Below are 13,523 nucleotides of genomic sequence, written 5' to 3' on the forward strand. Positions count from 1 at the left end.
TTCACAATTCATGTGCTTCCATTCGTCTGGCCTTTCGTCCCTGTGCTTTTTCCAGTCCCGGACTCAACAATTCACGCTCCCACAGTCCCTCCTCCTTCTCTTAATGCTAACAGGATGAAAAGCCCTTCCTCCTGGCCTCGGAACTCACTGAGATCTGCCTGCCTCTGACTCCCAATAGTTGGGATTAAAGGCGTGTTCCACGACCCCTGGCTCCAATACTCTCTTCTTAGGGAGCAGCAGCTCACAAGTACTAAATGCCACAGGTAAATTTGGAAGATGGAAATTTAGTTTGAATTCCTTGATAAAAATTTCACTTTTGTATCATTTACACTGTATGCTATAAATGGTTTAACTGCATGTCCTGGTTTGAATGAGATACCTCCTGTATTCTGGGGCATTTGGATTCCTGGTTCCTAGTTGCTCTTTTGGGGGAGGCTTAGGAGGTATTGCTTCGCTAGAGGAAGGAAGTCACTGGGACCTGGCCCGAGAGTTCAGAGACTCAGGACACTGCTAGTTTGTTCTTCCTCCTTCACGTCTGCCGTTGGAGATGTGAGCTCTCAGTTGCTCACGCCACCGTGCCTGGTGCCTGCTCCAGTGTTCCCGGCTGGTAATTGCGTTGGATTCTTAACTCTGGAACCCCAAGCCCCAAGTAACCCCTCCTTTCATGAATTGCTTTGCTCAGGATGCTTTGTCACGGCAACAGACACGTAAGTAATACACCGTGTCTAAAATTAACAAGCATCCTTTCTATTTTGCTTCCTCAAGAGAAATTTGGAAAGGATGAGCATATTGTTGAAAGTTTCCCACTAATGGGGATTGAAAGATGGCTCTTTCAGAGAGCCTGCTCGGTTCCCAGCACCTGTCACATCTGGCAGCTCACAACTGCGTGTCCTCTTCTGGCGTCCATTGGTACTTGAGCGCCCAGGGACACGCATACACACACGCACACGCTAATAAAAAATTAAAATAAATCTTTTAAAAAGTTTTCAGTAATAGAAACCTTGTGGAAAGACAAATACAATGCCAACTAATTGAAAAGCTCATCTGAAAAGAATGAACCGACTAAGACCCTTAACCGCATCTTCATCAGAGGTAGTAGTAGCATTCATTGGCTTGTGGATGGATGTTAGGGTGACTATGAGCCTGCATGGAAGATTTGTTTCTGGGGCCGAAGAGTTTGTTAATCAATTGGTGGATTGTGCCTGCAGAGCACTTAAAACACACATTCCACTGCTCCTGTGCAGAAATGCCCTTTGCATAATACAAGAGTTGAGTCATCAACTCCGAAGAAGCCCCAGAAGAGCTACACTATACATGGAGGGCTGTCCTTGGAGGGACGAGTACTGTGAAAGTTCTGCAACTACCGCTAGCCCGGGAGCAAATAGGCCCTTTATAAACCACCACCTCGGCTTTGCTAAGCAGCTCAGGCCACCAGAGCCTTTAGGTAGCTGCTACCCTGGACCTAGCAAAAGGCCCCGCCCTTCGCCAGGCCCCGCCCCTCCGCAAGGCTCGGCCCCGCCCCGTCCCGCGGCCTCGGTCTTCCTTCCGGGTCGCGCTGGGCCGGGCTGGCGGCGGCAGCAGCAGCGCGGGATCCTGGGAGCGGCCTCCGGCTGCCCACGCCGCCGGCTTGGGGCGAAGCCCTGCGCGCGCCCGTCCCGGACCCTGCAGGGTACGGCCCTTTCTTCCTTCCTCCCCTCCTCAAGGTCTCGACGTCTCCGCGGCCGTGGGCGGGGCCGGGCGCGCGCCACCCCCGGGGGGCGCGCGAGGCGGAGGCCCTGGGCCCACGCACGTCCGCGGTGCTGCACGGCTGCGCTGGCAGGGACGGGACGGGAGTGCTGCCGCCTCTCCTCGCGGCTCTCCTGGGCCTGGCGCGCGCACCGCGACCTGCGGACGTGGGGCCCGCGGGCCGAGTCGTCCTGACTTTCCCTCCCTCGCAGGGCGGTTTCTGTGCACTGAGGCCCAGGCTGCAGCCTTCTTGCCACCGTCTGCGGTGGGCCAAGCCACTTGCCACTGCATTTGGCCCTGGGGCTGGTTCTGCATTCCCCTGGGTTTTCCAAGTGCTTTTAGCCTCCGAGCTTTGGGGAAGCCGTCCTACCTGTAATCTGCAGAGGATTAGGAAGTTAGGTGGGTGAAGCCGAGGGTCACGTGCTCGTTGCAGGCTGTGGCTCACTAGTCTGCTCTGTTGGGAGCCACCTGCTCCCTCTGCTTCCCGCTACACTCCCAGGTCTAAGTTCGGGAGACAGGCACATTGCTTGTCCTGCATGCTCCTTTCCTACACGATATTGCATAGATGGCCTGCCCCTCAGAAGCCCCTTATCCTGGAGTAAGTTGGGTGAGCACGAAGTCTAGTGGCGTTGAGAGCCACCGTATTAGAAAGTCTTATTATTCATTGAATTGGGTTATTTCCACACTTGAGCACCAATATTCAAAGCTTCTGACCCACGTTTTGGCTCTTTTGAACCCCTGTTCTATCTTTGATTTCAAAGTCAGAGAGTTGAGCGCATAAGATGGTTAATTCTTGTACTTACACCGGGATGCTGAGTGTGTTCCTCGCTCACTGCTGTCTTGCGGAGTTGTTTACAGCTGATGTTTTGCTTCCGAATTCGGTCCATGAACAGAAGCGTCCCTGTCTTTCTTTAGCATGCCAGTCTCATTGCCCTGTCCTCCCACTTTTAGTGGAGTTAATGTTTGCCATCTTCTGTCTTTCGTCATATGAATTGTGTATAAAGTGCCTCGCCCCCATGGTTCGAAGTCTTACTCAGTTTTGGTGTGAGATTAAAAAAATGCCGTGCCTTTTTGGTTATTACTAGCCAATGACTTCATGGTCATTTGTTGAGTTCTGTTTTTTTTCCTTCCTGACCAGTGCTTACCGATGGTGACACTTGTCCCTGTGTATTCACGAGCCTTTCCGAACTGTTAGCAGTGACCTACTTGCAGTGGTCATGCCATGCTGCTCGTGTTACTCCAGCTTTAAAGTGTGTTTCAAAGTCTAGTGATTTGAACCTTGCCTGGCATGTTGTGAAGATTACTGAATATATTTGTAGTGAACTTAGTCGGGAGCAAGTTGGATACCTTTCCTTTGTGTTTGTTTGTTTGTTTGTTGAGATGGAGCTCGCTTTATGTAGCCTTGGCTGGCCGTCCTATAGGTCTGGCTGCTTCTGGCTCCTGAGTGCAGGGGCAAAAGGTGTGCAGCACCACATCCAGTTGAATTCCTGTGTGCCTTGCTCTTCCCCATAAAATGCCTTGCCAGTATTTGAATTTTTTGGTCAGTTTAATTTAGGGTCATTATTAAATAAACCCTCTATTGCTGACTCCATTCACCCTGTAGAATTGCTTCCCAGAGTTGTACACAATAGCTGAATTCACAATTTGCATGTCTGTTGACTTGTGCATCTATCTTTGTGAGTACTAATATACAATGTTCTATGCCTGTTTTCAGCTCTGCAAGCTCAATGCGCCTCTCACCTGTCCCCTTGGGTGTCATCATTCCAATAGGGTGTTGGAACTGGAATCAATTTCCTGTGCTGTTATAGTAGATGTCTAAATAATAAACACTGCTTAGTATTTGTTTTTCTTTCCAGACATAAAAATACGTGTATAAGAGTGTTTCAAATAGTTTGTGGTGTAGTGTTCTGCAGTTTCTAGTTAGAAATAATCACTGACAAGGGAGACTTTATATAGATATTTAAGACATCTTACCTTTCTCTTTTTTCCCGAGACAGGGTTTCTCTGTGTAGTTTTGGAGCCTGTCCTGGACCTCACTCTGTAGACCAGGCTGGCCTTGAACTCACAGAGATCTGCCTACCTCTGCCTCCTGAGTGCTGGTATTCTTACCTTTTAAAAGTCTTTTTGTTTCATTATTGTAGGAGCAACCTAACATTTTCAATCTTCTTTCGATATTTAGAATACTACAGGTTTGTTTCTGTTACAAGTGAAATTACAGGATCGTTTCCATGTGTGAGTAGCCCTTCCTTGTTTCCTGTTTCTTTTTACTTGGTTTCAGTTAGTCTTAGTTTGAAAACATTAAGTGGAAAATTCCAAGGGTAAACAGTTTGAAATCATGCACTATTCTGAGTAGTATGATAAAATTGTATGCCTTCCTGATCTGTGAACCATATCTTTATCTAGTCCATCTGCACACCATGTGCCCGTTCTGTATTCAGTGATATACCTGGCTATCAGATCAGCTGTGTTCAAGTAACCCTTTTTTATTTCATGTTGCTCAGTTTGGCTCAAGAGTACTAATGTTCAAAATTCAAGTATGTCAAAAAGAAGCTAGCCAGTAAGTGCTTCCTTAGATGATTATGTATATATAGGAAGTATTGTATGTATTGGATTCTCTGCTACCCACATGGTCCACAGTGGAATCTTAAAACATCTCCTAGAGGTTGAGGGACATTACTGTATATATTTGCATATTTTTTTTTTCTTGGTGCAAATGATTAGATTGCTGGATGAAAGGCTATTTATAGCTTTTAAATTTGCAGAGATTTTGCCATGGTACTCTTTCAATAGATGGTTGATAAGGAGACTAGGGAGATGGGTAGTGGTTAAGAGTGTTTGTTGCTTTTGCAGGAGAGCTGGGATTTGGTTCCCAGCACCTACATCCACCTGTAATTCCAGTTCCAGGAGATATGATGCCTTCTTCTACCTCAGCAGTCACTAGACACGTGCATGGTATACATGCATACATGCAGCCATAAATAAGATATATAAATCTAAAAAATCAATTTTAAAAAAGATTGCTAAGAGCTGGGAGGTGGTGGCGCACGCCCTTAATCTCAGTACTCGGGAGGCAGAGCCAGGCGGATCTCTGTGAGTTCAAGGCCAGCTTGGGCTACCAAGTGAGTTCCAGGAAAGGCGCAAAGCTACACAGAGAAACCCTGTCTTGAAAAACCAAAAAAAAAAAAAAAAGATTGCTAAGACCAATTGTATACAGTTTATAATGCTGCCTTTATCATGTCATTGCTGAGAATGGTTACAAGTTCGTGGTTATGTCTACTTGGAAGTCAAGAGTCTGTGGATGATTTTGGAAAGCTTGGGGCTCCTGGATCAGAGACAAAGCACTGTCCACAGGGTGATGTGACAAGGGCTATGTGACACTAGAACCTGTTGTCAACTGGGTTAAAAGGGGGGAGTCCTGAGTCTTTCATAGTGAGCTGCAAGTAAACCGGCCTGAAGATGGAGACATGATGGTAATTTTCCTGGATAGTTAACAGACCTGTATGGTGTTACTTCCTAGGGAGACTTCTTTATCTGTCAAGGCTGCTGGCTATAAAAACCAGTGCAGTTGTGTTTGAGACATGCAGAAACTGCTATACCTGAACAGTTACTGCTGAGATACAGTCACTTTTTCTATTTGCTAGTTTGGGGATGAAAAATGCTATTTTAGTATTGTTTTAATATTGCATTTCTTTGCTTATTGATGAGGTTGAATATCTGTATTTGTTTACTAGTCATTTAAATTTTTATAATTACCATACTCTGCTTATTTTATGCTAAAGTGCTCCTTTTTTATTGACATGTTATATCTCTTTATATATTGGGCCATTAAAACTTGACAAACCATTCATTAATATTTTTCTCAGTCTTGTTTCCCTTAATTTCCATTTTTATTTATGTGTATGTGTGTCGCTCTGTGTATGCTACCTGTGTGTGAGTGCTTGAGGAAGCAAGAAGAGGATGTCATATTCTCTCTTTGGAGCCAGAGTTACAGGCAGTTGAGAGCTGCCTTGTGTGGATGCTGGAGCTGAACTCAGATCCTTTGGAAGAGCACTAAGCATCTTAACCACTGAGCCATCTCCTTCGTCCTTTTTGCTCCTTTAATTGTTTCTGAGTGAGAGCATTTGTTATATAAATAAATATCTTGCTTGTATTTTTCTCAACTCATATTGTGCTTTAATACGATTTCTTGTCTATTTTCTTGGAATTATATATTTCTTGGAATGCAAGTTATGACTAAAAGTTAATTTAAAAGAGTTGTGTCATTTTAGTTAGTAGAGACCTATGATATTGACCTTGAATTTTTTTGCTAGGCAGGATATCTAAATATTCCTTTTTTTTAAAAAAAAAAAAAGTAATTTATTTATTGTTATTTTTGTGTTTTGCCCATGTGTATGTCTGTGTTAGGGTGCCAGATCCCTTGGAACACGAGTTACAGACAGTTGTGAGCTGCCATGTTGGTGCTGGGAATTGAACCCAGGTCCCCTGGAAGAGCATTTGGTGCTCTTTACTTTTAAGCCATCTCTCCAGCCCTTCCTTCCTTTCTTTTTGTTAATGAAGTAAATATATTCTGTTTTGCAATATAAAAATGGATAGCTAATATTCTGTTAAACTAAATTCATAGACTTAGTATGGTGTTAACAATTGAGGATACTGGGTTTTTTGTTTATTTTTGTTTTCAACCTCACATGCCTAGTTTTTACTATTTTAAGTGTGTGTGTGTGTGTGTGTGTGTGTGTGTGTGTGTGTGTGTGTGTGTGTCTGTCTGTCTGTCTGTCTCAAAAATTCAGGGTTCTTCTAAATCCTCAGTCTTTCCTACTTACTCTTTTTCTTTCTTTCTTTTTTTTTTTTTTTAAGAGATTTTCTATTCATTTTACAATACAACCATAGATTCCCCTGCCCTCCTTCCTCCCCAACCCACTACCCAGTCCCACCCCCTCCAAGCAAGGTCTCCCATGGGGAGTCAGCTTAGGTGAGTTGAGGCAGGTCCAAGCCCCTCCTCCCTGTAACAAGGCTGCTCAAAGTGTCTCACCATAGGCACTAGGTTCCAAAAATCTCTCTCATGCACTCAGGACAGGTCCTGATTCCACTGCCTGGGGGGCCCCCTAAACAGTTCAAGCTAAACAACTGTCTCACTTATCCAGAGGGTCTAGTCCAGTACCATGGGGCTCCTCAGCTATTGGTCCACAGTTCATGTGTTTCCACTAGTTTGTCTCTGTACTTTTTCCAATCATAATGTCGATATCTCTTGCTCCTAGAACTATTTACTCTTTTTTATCCATGCTGAGACAATGAAGAAAAAGGTCAAATGATCATACTGTATGTTAGTATCTGTAAGATACTTTGTCTCGTAGCCTGTGGCTACAAACACCTTCACTGTGCCAGACAGCACGGCCAGCAGGAAGAGGCTTCCCACATCCATTTCTCAGAAAAGCATCCCTCAGCTCATCCTCCAGATCTGCTTTTTTTTAAATCTTGTTTTCTACTCATTTAACTGAACAAATGTGTGGTGGTGAGATGTTTTAGAAGTGTAGATTTGTTTGTTAAAGAAGCCTGGAGAGTCAGGGAGTGATCGCAGATTCTGCAGAACTAACCATTATTAATCCTTCATTTTAGTTGACCGTGAGTCCAAGCTCATGCTTCACTGCTCATGAGACACGGCTTGAAGACAGCAGGGTTCTGAAGAGCCTTCTGGAGGCCAGACTCTTTGTATCACCTCCTTACTTTTTTTAGGGATACTTTGAAAACTGGAAGAGAGCCCCCCAATCCTTTTAAGTTTTGCATCATGTAGATTTCCTGCCTTTTCCCCTGACTTCATTTCCTGCCTAGATTTTCTAGAGGCTTCCAAACTGGCCACGAGTTCCATTTAAGAACTCCTCTTGTGTGTTCCATATTGGAGCTTTGTGATTGTCAGTTTTTTGTCACTGTGACAAAATAGCTGAGATAATTAATTTAAGAAGAGGAAGGGTTTCTTTTGAATCAGGATTTTAGAGGTTCTGGTCATGGTCACTTGTCTTGTTACTCTAGGCCAGTGGTAGCATAGAACATCATGTCAGAGCATGTGGTAGAGACGGCCTGTTGATCTCATGGAAGTTGGGAAGCTTAGAAGGGTCTAGGGTCCCCATATTCTCTTCAAGGCCTTCTCTCTGAGGACCACTTATTCAATTTACCTCACCGCTTAAAGGATTGAATATCTCCTATAGTACTTCGAGGCTGGCAACTAAACCTTCAGTACATCAGCCTTGTTGTGGCAGGGGTGGGGGACACTGAGCCAAATCACAGCAGGTCTTTGTGGAATTTTTTTAAGAAAATCTTTTTGTTTTTAAGACATTTAAAAAATATTCTATTTTAAATTATGTCTGTGTGTGTTTTTCAGTATGTGGATTTGTGTACACAAGTGCAGTACTCTTGGAGGCCACAAGAGGGTGTTGGATTCCCTGGAGCTGAAGTTACAGGTGGTGTGAGCCACCTGTGATAAGTGCTGGGAACTTAGCTCCAGGCCAGTGCAAGAGTGGTATGCACTCCTAATGGCTGGGCCATCTCTCCACCAACCCCTGTACAAATAAACAAGCTAACAACACTTAATACAATGCTTATTTGGAGCATTTTCTTAGAGAAAGAGAGGCACTGAAAGGTTTAGGAAGCCATCTTCATATCTTTTTACTGTGCTGTTTTTTCCATGTTTTAAACATGTAGGATTGGAATGTAAATAATTGTGATGAAAGAAAAGAAAGGCTAACTCTTGAGCTTTGCTACTGAATAGCAAATCTAATTCCAGAACGTTAACTCTTACCCTTTGTCTTGCCTCTTTGTCTCTTATCCTAGGCTATTGCTCCTAGGTTACTGCTCACTCTTTCTTTCTTTCTTTCTTTCTTTCTTTCTTTCTTTCTTTCTTTCTTTCTCTTTCTCTCTCTCTCTCTCTCTCTCTCTCTCTCTTTCTCTCTCTCTGTCTTTCGAGAACTTTTTTAATTGTATTTTTTCTAGTTCCTCATAACTATCTCAAGGCCTTATCACAGATTTGGAGTGCTAAGTCTATCTCATATTTGAGAAAATTGCTTTCTTTTACTTCTCCAATCATCTCTCTCATGGATCTTTCTTTAATTTCAATCAGAGTTCCTTTGTGGCCCGAGTCAAGTCTCTTTTATGTGTTCAGGGGCTGCTTTTGTACTAACAGAAGTTGCCGACTTTTTATATTCTCTTTGAACAGTAAAATTTCAATATGCATACTATTCCTTCTCAGATGGCTTCAGGGAAGTTCATGCATTTGACTCTTTCCCATTGTGTTTCAGTTTTTATTATCCATTTTTCTCCTTTTTCTTCATATCAAGATAGGGAAGTTTTTTTTCATATGAGCCTTGTTGGGAAGAACCACTCATTTTGTTTTTCTGTTTATTTTAAAGTTGTTTATTCTTCTTTTTGTGGTAAATTTATGTAAAACAGGAAATATTTATTGAGCATCTATTGGCATATTCTAGATCAGGCATGGTGAAAAGTAGGATACATTCTCTGAATTTGAGGAATGCATAATCTGTTGGGAAAGAACCATCTTTGCAGATGAGAAATAGGGCTAAGACAGGTGAAGGAATCATGAGTGGTGCATACATTCTCAACCTGACCTCAGGTGAGAGGAGGGAGGCATGTCAGGGGAAAAGAAGGGTCGGGGAAGACACATGCCAAGGGAGTTGAACTGGTGGTTCCTGTCCTATCTCAAGCCCTTCCTTGAACCTTTTCCCTTTCTGTACAGTTGAAAAGGTGGAAGAGCCCCTGGTGTGTGTGTGGGGGGGGGGGATTGAAAAGAAGTTCCTAGAAAAGCAGAGAGATATAAGGATGTGTGTTATTGTACATGTCTAGAGGGGATAATCTTGTGCGTTGGAACTGATTTAAATACTACTAGTTGAGTGCTGTATGAGGCACACTCAAATATAATTCCATTCTCGTCACCTTTCATCCACATGTGGATTTCTAGAGTGAACCCCGAAGTCCTTTCCTTGGCCAGCATTTCTTGACAAGTTTCAATCAGATTCAGGAACGACAGACACCTTCCCTTGGCTTGTCATGGCACTGTTCATGCTGCTGCTGTGGGACTGTGCTGCGGGCTGGCCGCCGTCCTTTCTCCTGTCACTCAGGGGCACAGTTCCGGGCAGCTTTTTAAAGTGTTTTTTTGTGACCTGCCTGTGGTTTACTGCCTGCATCCTCTCTTTTCCCGGATCTTTTCACTTTCTTGTAAGTTGAGAACTCACTTTTGAGTTTTAAGCTTATTTTCCACGTTCCCGCATTGTTCTGGCATGGATCATTCTGCCACCACTGTTTGTTTATTTCTGTAAAGTTGCTTCTTTCTCTTGTTTCAGAGCATGACTGACTGCTCCAGCTTCTAGTGGCTCCTGCCATCCTGCTTCTCTCTGCTTCATCCACTTCATCTCACTTCAGGTCTCACTAGAAAACATGTATCCTCCCTTGCCTATCTTATGAATTATTGCACAGCATTGGGGGTGGGCCCTGAGGTTATTCCCATGGGTGCAGGGAAACATGTTGGGTAGATGCAGCGGTGGGCTGGGCAGATGCAGTGGCAGCGGTGGCAGCCAGTAATTCACAACCCAGATGCTGCATCCACGTGGAGAGTTTATTATAGTAGAGAGATGAAGAGAAAGATAGCAAAGAGAGAGACAGAGACAGAGAGTGGGGGGGGGGAGGAAGGGGAGGAGCTTTTCCTTAGGATGAGGCTTTTACATCAGGACACAGAGTGGTGCCAAGGGGTGGGATTTCAAGGGGCAGATCAGAATATTAACATTCCTCCATTTTGATTATTATAAAGAAGTAAGTTGTGGGAGCAAGTGGGGGAACAAGTGTGCTGAATTCTCGAGGCTACTTCAGGCTGACAAGGGGTGAAGTGGGGAGGGGAAACCAGGAGTCAAGCACAGAAGAAGATCTCAGGAATGTTCCTTGAGGGGCTGAGGAGGCAGGTTGCAGCAGTGGTGTTCCAGGAGCTTGAGGGGAAATGGCAGGACAAATCAGGAGTATAGAAGCCATGGCATCAGCTGTTTCTCTGGAGGTCAGGCAGGAACAATGTATCTGAAAAATGTGTTCAAAAAATAGATGGGGTCAGAAATAGGCTCTGGAGTGTTAGCTTTCATCAGACCAGATTTCTTGATGGAGTAGCAAAACTTTTCCCAGGAGCCTGTAGGTATCTGTAAGACAGCTGAAATGGATTTACATCATGGCAAAAGGGTTAAAAATCCATTTAAGAATTCTTCAGAACTCTTTGTAGTCAATGTCCTATCAGTTTATCAAAGCTGCTTTTATCAGTATTAAAACAGCTGGGTGGTGATGGCACATGCTTTTAATCCCAGCACTTGGCAGAGGCAGGTGGATCTCTGTGAGTTTGAGGACAGCCTGGTCCACAGAGTGAGTTCCAGGAAAGGCGCAAAGCTACACAAAGAGACCCTGTCTCGAAAAAACAAAAACAAAAACAAAACAAAACAAAACAAACTTTGAACCTCTGGACTTATCTCTGAAACCGGTCTATCCTGTACCATGAAGTCTGTGAATGAGGCATACCTGTCTGTAATTGGAGAGGGGAGGAGGGAGGGAAAGAAAAAAAATATATATATATATATATAAAAATATATAATCTTAGGATTGGGGTTGTTAAACTGATACCCTGGTCATCAAACATTGTCAGATCTGAGAAGTATAAATTTATGAATTAATTTTATTTTTAAATTTTTAAAAAAATTTCCAGCTACCTAGGCAGCGATCTCAAGTCTCTCCGTGGGTGTAGGGGGACAGAAGCCCCAAAGGCAGCACTTGTTCAACTGCTAGGCCTGGAAGATCTGACAGGTTTTTATCTGTGGAGTAGAAATGTGGGGAGACTGACCCACCTTGACTTTGTAGCATGGGGCAATCGGTCCTCCATTGTTCCACTTATTCACAGTCTGGACAGGATCTCAGCTTCTCGCTGCCTGGCCAGCCTTGCCATAAGCTTCTGGGTAGAAGTTCTTCTGCGACCATCTATCTTCCCGGAGGAGATACAGAATGCTGCCAGGAGCTGACATGTCTCTCTATCATTAAAAGCTTTTATATTAAATGCCATATTCTCAGATATCTACATGTGTTTGAGGACGGGGGTGGGGGACACAAAATCTGTTAGGTGTTTTTATAACTTTGAGAGCATATATATGACTTAAATCTGAATATACAGGTTTCCCAGTTCGTTATAGCTTAATGATGTTAGCAAGGACAGGGAAGTTCACATTCTTAAGCCCAAACAGACCTTGAATAAGGAGGGAACCCAGGCATGGGGTCATCTGACCTGGCTGTAGAGGCAGGGAACAATTACGTTTGGCTGGGCCAGTCCACATCATGTAGACAAGAATCTCTGCTGACGTCTGTAGCAGAGAAAGCGCTGCAGGTCATGTCTACACTGCTGCTCCGAAGTTTCTGCCAGCGGGATTAAATACAGACTAAAGATTGGAGTTAAAATTTGTGAACTTATTTGGAGCCTTTTGGTCCATGGTCTTAGTAATTGAGAAGAGCAGGAGTCCCAAGACCAGGACAGAGAAAAAATGCCATCCTTAGGAATAGACAAGTGAGGAAAAAAATAAAAGTTTTAGATAAGTTAGTATTATCAATCAGTACTGACATCCAAATCATGAAAAGCAGGTAATGAGTAGCCAAGGAAAATTTAAAATCCTGAGCTTGTGGCCCATAGTATATCAGAATTGTATTAATGTTAAAATATGAAATTTAAAATCTTAATATAACGAGACTGCCTGCATGTGGTTTCACTGATGCCTTGAAGGGGAGCACATATGCCTCCAGATCCTGTCCACACGTCCACACAAGCGGTTGTGGAGGAGCGAATGGCAGGCCTCCCCTGGACTTCCTCCCTACCCAGATGGCTGGTGCCTGAGAGGGGCAGCTGGGGAGCACTAGGCCAAGGCCAGAGGACTTTTCCTTGCCTGTAAAACAATGGTGAAACAATGCATGGTGAGAGGCGATTCCCTAACCTCCCTCTATACCATCAGCCTGAGTGCCAGGTGCCTGCCCATGTTGCCCTTAGTTAAGATGGCAATGAGGTCATGTAACCTGCCTGTTTTGACCTTAGCCAAGATGGTGGCTAGCCCATGTGGTTGCCCTTATTTAAGATGGCACCACCTGATCACGTGATCGCTCCTATCAGATATGGCACCTGACCCCATGTTCATGTGGGGTTTTTTTTACCCCCTCCCTCCAAAAATAAACTGAGCAGACAAGGAACAGATAAATTGAAGCATTTAGAAGTCAGTCAGAAAGAAACACAGATGGCCATATCAATCATACATTTCCATTTGCACATAGGAAATAGACTTTTTGAAAGAAAGATGGAGAAGTAGCAGTGCACCTGGGTGGGAGAGAGGGCCCCTCCATGGTGTGAGCAGCTGCAGAGGAACAAACCCAAGTCATGAGTTGGTGGCAGTGGTGGAGGCAGGGGGCCACAGGCGCATTTTTCTACAATGAGGTATAAGGCCCAGTGGACTGACCTCCAGCATCCTAGAGGGTCAGCGAGGGTCAAAAATAACAGCACAAAATAGCCAGTGGACCATCATCAGTCACAAAGGCTATGGGCCATGGAATTGAGAGGGCACAGACTGTGGAATTGAGGGGGCACAGGTCGTCACATAGGGATGGGGGCCAAAGGGCAATGAGCCCGAAAGACATGTGGTACCAGCAAACAAAACAAGATGAATCCTCATTTGTGGGAAAATGGCCAGAAGGGAAGGGAGGGTCTTACCGATCCAGTAGGGTAAAGAGTCTCTGGTGGT

At 44.3% G+C, this 13,523-nt stretch overlaps 1 protein-coding gene across 7 annotated transcripts in view; it reads left to right on the top strand.

Annotated features, from left to right (window-relative positions):
• Positions 1-1,534: 1,534 nt before the first annotated feature.
• The window catches only part of Fbxl4 (F-box and leucine rich repeat protein 4), a 79,572-nt gene continuing 67,583 nt past the window's right edge, over positions 1,535-13,523 (top strand). For 3 of the 7 annotated variants that reach the window (XM_036177552.1, XM_036177558.1, XM_036177559.1), the window contains exon 1: positions 1,536-1,669. The gene's annotated coding sequence lies outside the window, so the exon portion shown is untranslated. Of the gene's footprint in view, positions 1,670-2,056; positions 2,125-10,070; positions 10,167-13,523 lie in introns of those variants that run through there. The other 4 variants (XM_036177553.1, XM_036177554.1, XM_036177557.1 and 1 more) reach the window with 4 other exon arrangements.

This window comes from Onychomys torridus, chromosome 2 (genome assembly GCF_903995425.1).
Source record: "Onychomys torridus chromosome 2, mOncTor1.1, whole genome shotgun sequence".
Taxonomy (NCBI): Eukaryota; Metazoa; Chordata; class Mammalia; order Rodentia; family Cricetidae; genus Onychomys; species Onychomys torridus.